We start from the raw sequence: 10507 nt of genomic DNA on the forward strand, positions 1-10507 counted from the left end.
CATATATATATATATATATATATATATATATATATATATAGTGGGTTCGATTAAAACAATGTGCTTTCAAACTTTTCAAATGAAGGCTCCAGCACAGATAAAAAGAGACTCGATTCCACAACTGATTATGAGATAGTTGGTTCGATTAAGAAAATGTGCCGCGACACTTTTCAAATGAAGGTTCGGCACCGAGAAAAAGAGACTCGAGTCTAGTAAGTTTCTAGTATCGGTTAAAAGAATGTTGGGGGGGGGGATATTGCATTGTAATGATTATTGTAGTAAATGAAGAGAGGAACGATGAAAGTAATAAAAGTAAAACTATTAAGGGTTGGGAGAATTGAAGTCATTACATGATTTTTTCTAGTTTAAGTCAAAGCGAAATGTTTAACCCTACACACCAATTGCTAACCCCACAAAAGAAATTATGGACAACTCATGGAATTTAAATCAGCCATGAATACATTTATGACTTATTTATTCCATTAGTTTCATGAAGAAAAAAAAAAGAAACAGCCATCAATACACGTCGCTGCGTGTTGCAAACCTTTGTCAACAACCCAAATAACACTGAAGAGTAAAAAAAAGGTGAATATTTAAGCAAACTAATGTGTCGTAATAATGTTTCTTAAGCTTATTATTTAAACTATTTGCATTAACATATAGCATAATTTACTAGGAAAAATATCCAGTTTTAAAACCTATGTTTTTAGTGTAAAGTCAAATAAAAATAATTAATAGCTTTCTGATTTTTGGCAGGATTTATTAACAACCAAAACTTTGACCATTTTCAGGTTAACACACTTATATATATTTAACTTAAACATTTAATTTATCAAATACGAACATCAACAAACTTCACAAAATGCTATTTCCATTTAAAACTGTTCATTATTTTTTAATTTTATATTTATTCTGTAGTTGATTACGAAATGAACGAAAGTGCATGTAAATACTTATTCTAAAAAAAGTGTAATTTATTTTTTAAAAAAAATTCATTAATTTTAATTTAGAAACAATTTACTTTTCATTTTCTTTTAGTTAGGTTCATTTTAAGTTAATTTCCTGTAAATAACACATTTAAAATAGTGATATAATAGCCTTAATTTGGTAGAATAACATGGACAGATTAAAAACAAATGTTATCATTTTTTTAAATATAATTTGTTACAGAAATATGGGTCAAATGTCAGATATAAGTGTATAAACATGTTTAGTTAATATTGCACTTTATGGAAAGGTTATTAAAGTAGACAAAAATTGCCCTTAAAAACTAATGTTTCCCAGACCACTGTTGTCAGAACTTTGCAACAAAAGAAAGAAACTGACTAAAATAAGAGCCACCAACGATCAGGGAGACCTAGAATAATGTCCAAACATGAGGATAAGTTCATGTGCACTATAAGTAAGCGTCAGCAGTATCGAACATCATCAGAAGAAATTGAAGGTTACTAGACAGAAAAACTGTTTCAATAACTACTGTAGAGCATCGTCTTCTTCGTGACTATGGTTTAAAAGGTTGTTACAGCTGCTAGAAAACCTCTTTTGAAGAAACAAAACATAGTGAAACAACTGTAATGAGTTAAAAAAAATGTTAACTGGTCTTTAGAACAGTGGTCAAAATTTGAGTTGTTTGGAAAAAAAGAAGGCAGTATGTTCGTCGTTTAGTTGGTGAGCATATGACAAATCAATGTTTACTACCAACTTTTAAGCAGGGTGGAGGTTCTGTCATGGTTTGGGGATGTTTTACCGGAGACAAAGTTTGGAGATCTTGTAAGAATAGAGAGATTTATAGATAAAAAACATTGTTACGCTTTTCCATGTGAACAGAGAATCGTTGATCAAAGATTTGTTTTTCAGGAAGATAACGATCCGAAACATTCATTGAAATTGTGTAGGAACTACATTGCATCAAAAGAAAAGTACAGAAATACATGGATTGGTAGCCACAATCCTCCGATACTAATCCTATTGAGCTATTGTGGAATAAACTAAGTAGAACTGTTAGAAAAATGGGATGTACCAATCAAACCAAATTTTGGGAATCTTTACTTAGTAGCTGGAACCAGATCTCAACTAGAACATTGCAAAAGCCGATAGAAAGAATGCCAAAAATATGCATTGCTGTGATTAAGGCTAAAGGAGTACATTTCGAAAAATCCAATATTGGACGAAATTCATAAGTTATAGATAAAATTATAGCATACCACATGAATTATAGCATCCCTTATATAGCATCCCGCATAAGTGTATCTATAAATATCCTTTGTCAAAAGAAAGTTAATTTGTTGCGATTTTCAGTTTAAAATCTTTGCTATTTGTTCATTTTTAAAAAATTCAAGAGTGAGTCTAAACCTATAACCGGTACGGTATGTCCAACTTCCTCAATTGGTATGTTTCCCTCGTTAACAAATAGACACAAGAAGTTGAGGTTCAGAAGATAGAGATTGGGCTACAAGTAGCGAATTGGGCTACTTTTAAAAGTCCCCGCTACTGAAAATCGAATTTGGGCTACCCGCTACTTTTTGAGCTACTCATTATTTTTCGAACGCTACAAAACTTAAAAAAGCGCTACTTTTTTTTCTTACAGAAATATTTTTTTTCTAATTTTTTGCCTTCCCATTATAAAATGATTCAGGAAAGTGTGCAGTTTCTTTATCTTTTTTAAAAATAAAACTTTTTTTGTTAAAAACGCATCTGCTTCAGTTCTGGATTCGTGATTTGTTTTGCTGCTGGGAATCTATTATCTTTCCATATCTATGTTTCAAATCGTAAACTCGTGAAATCGAAAGGATATATGGGTGATTCTTTGGAAATATGAAAATTCGGAGGAAAAAAATTTCTTCAAATTTAAAGTCTTCGAAATAAAATTTTTTGTACATTTATTTAGTTACATTTATTAATATCTTACAGACAGCAGTAAGATGTGTAGCAGTATTGTGTGTAGTTTATTGACATTTGCTCAAGAAAAAAATATAATAGAAATTCACCACATTGTGAATGCCAGGAAAATGTCATATTAGCTGAGAAGTTAAGAAAACAATCATTTTAAGCTAATAGTAAGTGACACAACTTAAAAAATTCAAAAAAGACAAATTTGAGGAGTTATTTTTGACTTTTTTATGTAAATAGAATCCAAAAAAAAAAAAATAATTATTGTGAAAAATTTTAATAAATGTTTTAAATACAAAAAAGAGAGTAACACACACAATGAGTTAATTTTCAATTTTACTACACCTTAATTTGCAAAGAAACAGTTAAAACAAAGAAAACAAAAAAACTTAGTAAAATTTCATTAATCTTGAAGCTTTCAGAGAAAGCAAAATGCCTGGAAGATATTGGGTAAGGAGCAGACATTTTTGAATTTGTGATATTCTAAGAAATTTTGACACAGACATTTTTCCCGGGCCACTTAAAGTAATTAGCAGTCTGTTTGCGAGCACGAACAATAAAGCTAACTTTAATATCTCGATAAACGACTTCAAAAGTCCTATATTAAAAATGATAACCTTAGGAATTTTTTAATTAATTTTATAAAAATTTACATTAAAATTAATTTTCTAATAATCTACATCGGAATTTCTTTTATAATGTTATTTAAATTTAAAATATTTTAAATCATTTTATTTTACCACTCTATTACATTCCTTAATTTATAGACCCAAGCAGCGTTTAAAAACTGACAGAATTAAATTGTACAGTGATGTTATTAGTTTATCCTTTATATTTTTAACTATCCGTGTTTTGAAAAAAAAAAAAAAAGCCTTTGAATTAGAAGGACCATGAATTGTTTAAATTAATTACTTTATCCACTGTAGAAAAAATCAAAAATGTTATTGTAGTTATGCACAGAATAAAATTGTGTATAATAAACAATCATTAAATAAATGGATAACTTTAATTACATACGAGCATATTACAATTTTTCATAAACTGGCTATTAGGTTAATATTTGTTTTCCCTCTCTTTTCATTTTAGTGTTTAAAACATTTTCTTATAACTGTGTTAATGTCCTGGAACTTATAAGCCAGGATAATGACAATTTAGTCATTTTACAGCATTTAACATTCCTTAAGATTTTGGCCTAAGACGTTTACTTTCTGCAGAAAACATCAGGATTTCTTGAAATAACTAATGTGAATGTAAATAGTTTAATATCAATGATTTCAGGAGGACAGAAAAAGGACAATTTAAAACCCTTCTCACCTTGTAAAATTTTTTGAAATATATTTTGACTCAGAAAGTTGATTCTTAATTCCTGCAATTAGACATGTTTTGATAGTATTCTAATCAATCTCTTAACCTAAGATATTGATTGCTGTTGGCTATAAATTACTAAAAAAACTGCCAGGAAAATGATTGACTTTCATGTAACAGACAAATTATTGACAGAAAAAATTATTTTCAACAAAATTTTTGGAAATAATACCCTCTGCATACATTCTAGAAATGCTTACAACGGTTGAGATAAAAAATAATTAGATATTGAAAAATATATGGGAACTTTTGAAGCTAGTTACAATTGGAAATATTGTTTTAGACATACCAGGAAAATGACACTTTGATATTCAATTAAATATTTTAACTATACAAAACAGTCAATGCTAGTGCAAAATCATTTTAAAATGCTAACAGCAATGCTATTTATTAATTTTTTTNACTTTTTAATCTTAAGTTCTGGCAACACCACAAGTTGGAATCCTGGAGAATACTGGTTGATTCGAATTCTACTCGCATCGTAAAATAACCCCAGTTGTTGAAGAATCATGTTTAAGAATCTTCTTCACGTCGGGCTAACAGTAAGAAGTTTTCATCTCTATTTGATGTAAATGTAGGTTAGTTTCATCAAAAAAGGCTAGTTTGCCTCAATGCTTGATCCAGAGTCGCGATGGCTCAGGGGACAGAGCGTTCGCCTTCCAATGAGGTGAACCGGGTTCGAAACCCGGCGATGGCAGGTCGATACGAATCAGCATCCGGCTTGTATCGACCACAGTGCTGACGTGAAATATCCTTATGGGTACGAGTCCCTTTGCCGTCCAGCTAACCAGGGGAGGTACTCGTGGTCTTCCTCTCCTTGTAACGCTAATGGGGGTAATTCCATCTAAAAAGTCCTCCAAGAAGGCAAAATTTCTTCCAATACTTGATCCAGGAGCTTTCTTGTTTTCTGGATTGAAAATTACAAAGCTATGGAATTGAACATTGGTAGACGTAAACCCAAATAATTGGTGGGCAGTTCAGCGACGGATATAAAATTAAATAAAAATAATAAAATATATATCTATATATATATATCCATACTTGATTCGAAAAATCCCTGTCTTCTGGGTTGAATTAAATCTTATAATGCTGAGTTGAATTAAAAAATAAGGTTCAATGCAGGTAATAAAATGAAACAAAACTGTTAAAACACGAACTAGAACTGATTAATAACACAGCTGAAAATATTAAACCTCGAACTAAAACATAATTAAAACACAACTCTGTTAGAAAAAACTACCAATACTAACATTTAAAACTTAACAACTTTTTAATAATCTTAAGCATAACAGTGCTACCAAAATAATAAACATCATACTCAAGAACAAATCAAAACGGAAAAAAAGCAACGGTAGCGTAACTAGATCACTTAAAAAATACTTACTAAGTACAGCCCAACTTTTTGCTGCTCTCAGGTCAAAGTAAAGTTGAGTTAATGAGTCAGAGCAGTTCGATGACACATTCACATTATCTAACATTTCATTTAATTCCAATAACGCGGACTGTGAGAAAGTCGAATCAAACTCATTTTGGTACATCACCTTAAGATCATGCCAATTTAATGAGACATTTAAATTTTTGTATGATTCCAAGAAACTGCTCAAAGTTGTATTTTGAACGACTTCTGTAACTCCTGAAAACAATATTAAGGCGATCCAAATCTTATGAAACATTTTTATATTTTAATACCAATTTAAATAAAGCAGTTAATGTAAAAAAAATTTTTATTCAGATAGAGGCACGCAATTTTATTGACTGCTAAAAGAAAAAAACGAACTGAAATTGAAGAAACTGGATAAAAATCTAGAAATACAGAGAGAAATATAGAATTAAAAACCTGCCAAGAGATGATTTTGCAGTAAAGAAAATAATAAGGGATCTAAGATTTTCGGATAGAAATAAAGCTAATGAGGAAAAGTTGTTTTATAGTGAACTTGTTAGGTGCATGATGAAATAAATAAAAAATCGTAACAGCTGAATAACTTTCGATTTGATAATCGGATTTCGTGTACTTACATGCAGTCTTAATATTTCCCGGGATGGTTTTCATGGAAATTAAAAGTTTTAAGTCAAACACAAAAATCGTACATTTTCTGAATAAATATTATTCGACGAATATGGATTTATGAATCACTAAGTAAGACAGGTTGCCGTGATTTGGAAAGTAAGCTGTTTAGACAGGTGTTAAAAGTTGATAATTCTTTTTATGTTAGCTAAAAGCTAACTTTCGTTTTCTGTTAAAACTGCCGAGTTGCCATGGCAACGTTCTTTATTCTGCTTTTTGTGGAACAAGAAATAATCGTCTGAAAATTATTATATAAATAAAAGGTTGTTCTTTTTTTACTAGAAGTTTTATTATTTAGTCAGATTTATTATTTAGATTAGAAGTAGAGAACGGCAGGATATTTTACTTCCTGATAGAGTCTCGTAACAACAGGATAGCAATAGAAAATTATTATTTTCTGAGTATTTCAGTACCTTTCTATCACAATTCAAACGATTTTTTTTTTGCATACATTGACTGAACTCATTTATCCGAAGATAATTTCTTCTAAAAACATTTTACTACAAAAATTTCAAACTGCGCAGTTAGCAAAATTTTATCAGGATCGATCTAATAGTTCTTTAGATTGAGCCACGATGGCTCAGGGAACAGAGCATTTCAGTGAAGTGAACCGGTTTCGAATACCAGCGACGGCTGGTCGATACGAATTCCGCATCCGACTTGTACCGACCACAGTGCTGAAGTAAAACATCCTCCATGGTAGACGGATCATGGGTTAGAGTCCCTTGCCGTTAGGCTGACCGTGGACAGTTTTCCTCCCCATGTTAAGCAAATGCGGGTTAGTTCAATCAAAAAGTCCTCTACGAAGATGAATTTCTCCCAATTATTGATCCAGGAGTTCCCTTGTCTTCTGGATTGGGTTTAAAATTATCTTCGTCATTTCAATGGATTTTAGCATCCTCCATATTTGATTTGCTCCCACTGACTAAATAATCAAACAAAGAATTTTGTAAGATTAAATTCCAGTTAGGAAGATAAATTTATCCAGGATCTATTAGCTCTGCGGATGTGAAAATATTCATCAGCTAAGTTAATGTTTTGTAACCTCTCACACTTTTTTTGAGGGTGTGAGAGCAGTAATTCAAGGAACAACTCATAAATTTAAATCTGTTGGACTTTATTTATTAAAGTAACACTTGTTTAAGACCTAACAGGAATAGCCCAGTCATTCAACCCAGGCATGTTTTATTCTTTCTCAATGGCAGACGATCTGAGCATTCTTTTTACTTATGAAATTACATTTACAGTCCCTGGCCACTGTAAGACGAACTTCCCTCTCATTTCCAGAAGAATCACATCACACAAATTGCTGACATAAAAAAGAACTGTTTTGTTTTTACTCCAGACTCGTGGCGGAAAAGATATTAGCGCCAATACCTGTGCCTGCTCATCGCATATTGCAGGTGTGAATTCGAAAGCTAGTGAAGAGAGAGGGGGGAAAGAAAGATTTCCCCTTTCAATTTGTTTATTATTCCATTCTGAATTCAAATTATTCTCTCTTGTTTTAGATTGCAGTGAATAATTATGTTCTCGATCAAAATGTAATAAAATATGATGCCTTTTAGCACATTTTGACACCTATGCAATGACTTGAAATTAATATAAAAGTTTTTTTGCAAACCAAAAAATATGAAAAATCATTAAAGTGTCCGCCAAATAAAATGCAGTATTTAATCATAATAAGAAAGTAAATGATAATAATGCCTTTAACTGAAATAGACAATACTGTACCTTAAAAATAGACCAAAAAGAATTTTCCTAACCCTTCTATATCATATTTGCGACACTGTCGATTTCAGCGACACCTGTACTAATAGTCTACGGTGACACGTACAAAATAAAAAATTTTCAAAGCTGTTTATTAAATATTTTTCAGCATATGTATATGTTTTTTAGAAATTTTGACGCCTATGCAATGACTTGAAATTAATATCAAAGTTTTCTTGTGAACCAAAAAATTATGAAAAATTATTAAAGTGTCTTTGATATGAAACTCTTGTAGAATTTGTAGTTGAATGTTATTCGTTTTTGCAGCTCTTCGGGGGAATCGAACAGTAGTGGGAATCAAACAGAAGCGTTTATAAACGTACGGTAAAAATAAACTTTATCACGATTGAAAATTGCATGCAATTTTTATACGCATGCATAAGCCGGCTTGTATGTTCATTAGAAAGACAGGTTATGTGATATAAAAAATTTGAATGTTGATCCCTTTATCGTCGAAGTTTTTCCTTCGGGGAAGGAATCTGTGATGGATTTTTACTTCTTTGCTATCCCTTAAGTCCCTTGCAAAACTTCATCAAGCTGAACGGTACTAGAAAATTGAATTGATTTGATTAATTTATTCTCATGTCAGTTTGCATACTCAATAAAATGAAGGGTTATAAATCCTTGTCAAATCGAAGATATAATTGCACGAATTCCGTAAAGGTAGAATCATGGTTAGAACGGAATTTAAATCCCGCTACCTCCACGCTTCAGAGCATTCGACGGAAGGACAATGCAACTTGACTTAAACGATTTTATAACCGTCGTTGAACAGCCAACCTGATTTCTGGGTTTACGACGACTAATGTTCAACTCCGTAACCATGTGATTTTGAACCAATCCAGAAGACAAGGAAACACCTGGATCAGTAACCCCAAAGATATGATTTGTTATGGGAACATGGAGGACTTTGAGACTCGACAGATTTAACGTGCATCAGCCACCATTATGACACATTATGACACGGGGATTCTACGGCCGACGGGGATCGAACCCACGACCTCTTGGACATGGGCCGAGTGCCCCACCAACCAGGTTATCCAGACCTGATTAGCAGAAAGACATGGCCGGATTTAACTGGAATGAAACGTGAAGCTGATGTCTAGTGGGAAGATGGGTGTCTAATTTCTCGGACGGCTGAAGAGAAGGTTTCAAGTTCATGTCTGAAATCACTAAAGGACCTCAGTGCTTAAACGGAGTAGAACCAACACTTACTGTGGAATATACATAATTCTAACTTGAAGTCGAAATCTCCACCTTCTTCGCACCATTAGTGAAAAGTCAACCGAAGAGTAACAACAGCAGTAGTCCCTTAGTGGACTGATCGTTAGGACACGGCTCCTAGCAGATCACCAAAGTCACGCATCACCGGTTGCAGTCAGTGTGCGGGTGGGTGACCTCTTGGATCAGTCTGCGTAGGGACCGAGGGTGTGCGGTATTGGTCCTCGTTTAACTGTGCTACCGTAAAGTACTCGACTTCGGGCGCAGGTCGTCGGGCTACCGAAGTGGGGGTGCCATCCCCTCCGCAGAGGATCAAAATTGTGATGGCATGTCTTCGGATCATCCTCAGGGATGTTTCCCAGACCGTCGCCCATAGCCCACTGTGCGGCCCGTAGCGTATGAAAGCGCCAATCATTTTACATGTTTGATGAAGTACTTGCGAGTCCACATGTGCGTCTACTGAGCTGAGTTCGGTGAGATTATTGGCACTCTCATATGCAACTCTGCCTCAAGATATTCTCAATTTCAAGATTCATTTTCCACCCTCTGATATGGAACCGAAAAATCTCATCTTTTCATAATGGCTAATATAATCAAGAAAAGAGTTCTTTATCAGAAACTGATGGTTATTTTATCATGATTATGTGAAGTCTAAAAATTATTTTGCATTTTGTTAATGTATGTAGGTCTTAAAAATATTTTTGAGTACCTAAAAAGTACTTAAAAGGTGCTTATTTTCGTTGAAAGATGAACAGACGCACCCTGTTTGATGTTTGAAAATTTTAATGAAGTCAAATGACTATTTGATTTTGAAACGTGAGGCGCGATTAAAAATTTTGAATATGTAGTAGAATGTAGCTAATTTAAATAATATAAACATAGCTGCAAACTAATATAATAATATAATTAAATAATATAAACATAACTTCTGGATTTTGCCAGTTTCTCCAGGTCTACTGGTTTAATAAAAATTCTTCTGGTTTTTGTACATTTTAGAAAATTCTCTAATATTGAGTAAGTTTCCTTAAAAAAAAAAATCCCCATTGAGACTATTGCTTGCTTGAATATTTAAATAAGTGTCAATAATACATGATAAAGCGAGTCTCAATAACAAAATTCATTTAACTCTCTTTGAATTTACTGCCTATTATTATTCAAAAAGATGAATAAACATAATGCATAACATTTCAAGATCATTTA

This window comes from Parasteatoda tepidariorum, chromosome 2 (assembly GCF_043381705.1).
Source record: "Parasteatoda tepidariorum isolate YZ-2023 chromosome 2, CAS_Ptep_4.0, whole genome shotgun sequence".
Lineage (NCBI taxonomy): Eukaryota > Metazoa > Arthropoda > Arachnida > Araneae > Theridiidae > Parasteatoda > Parasteatoda tepidariorum.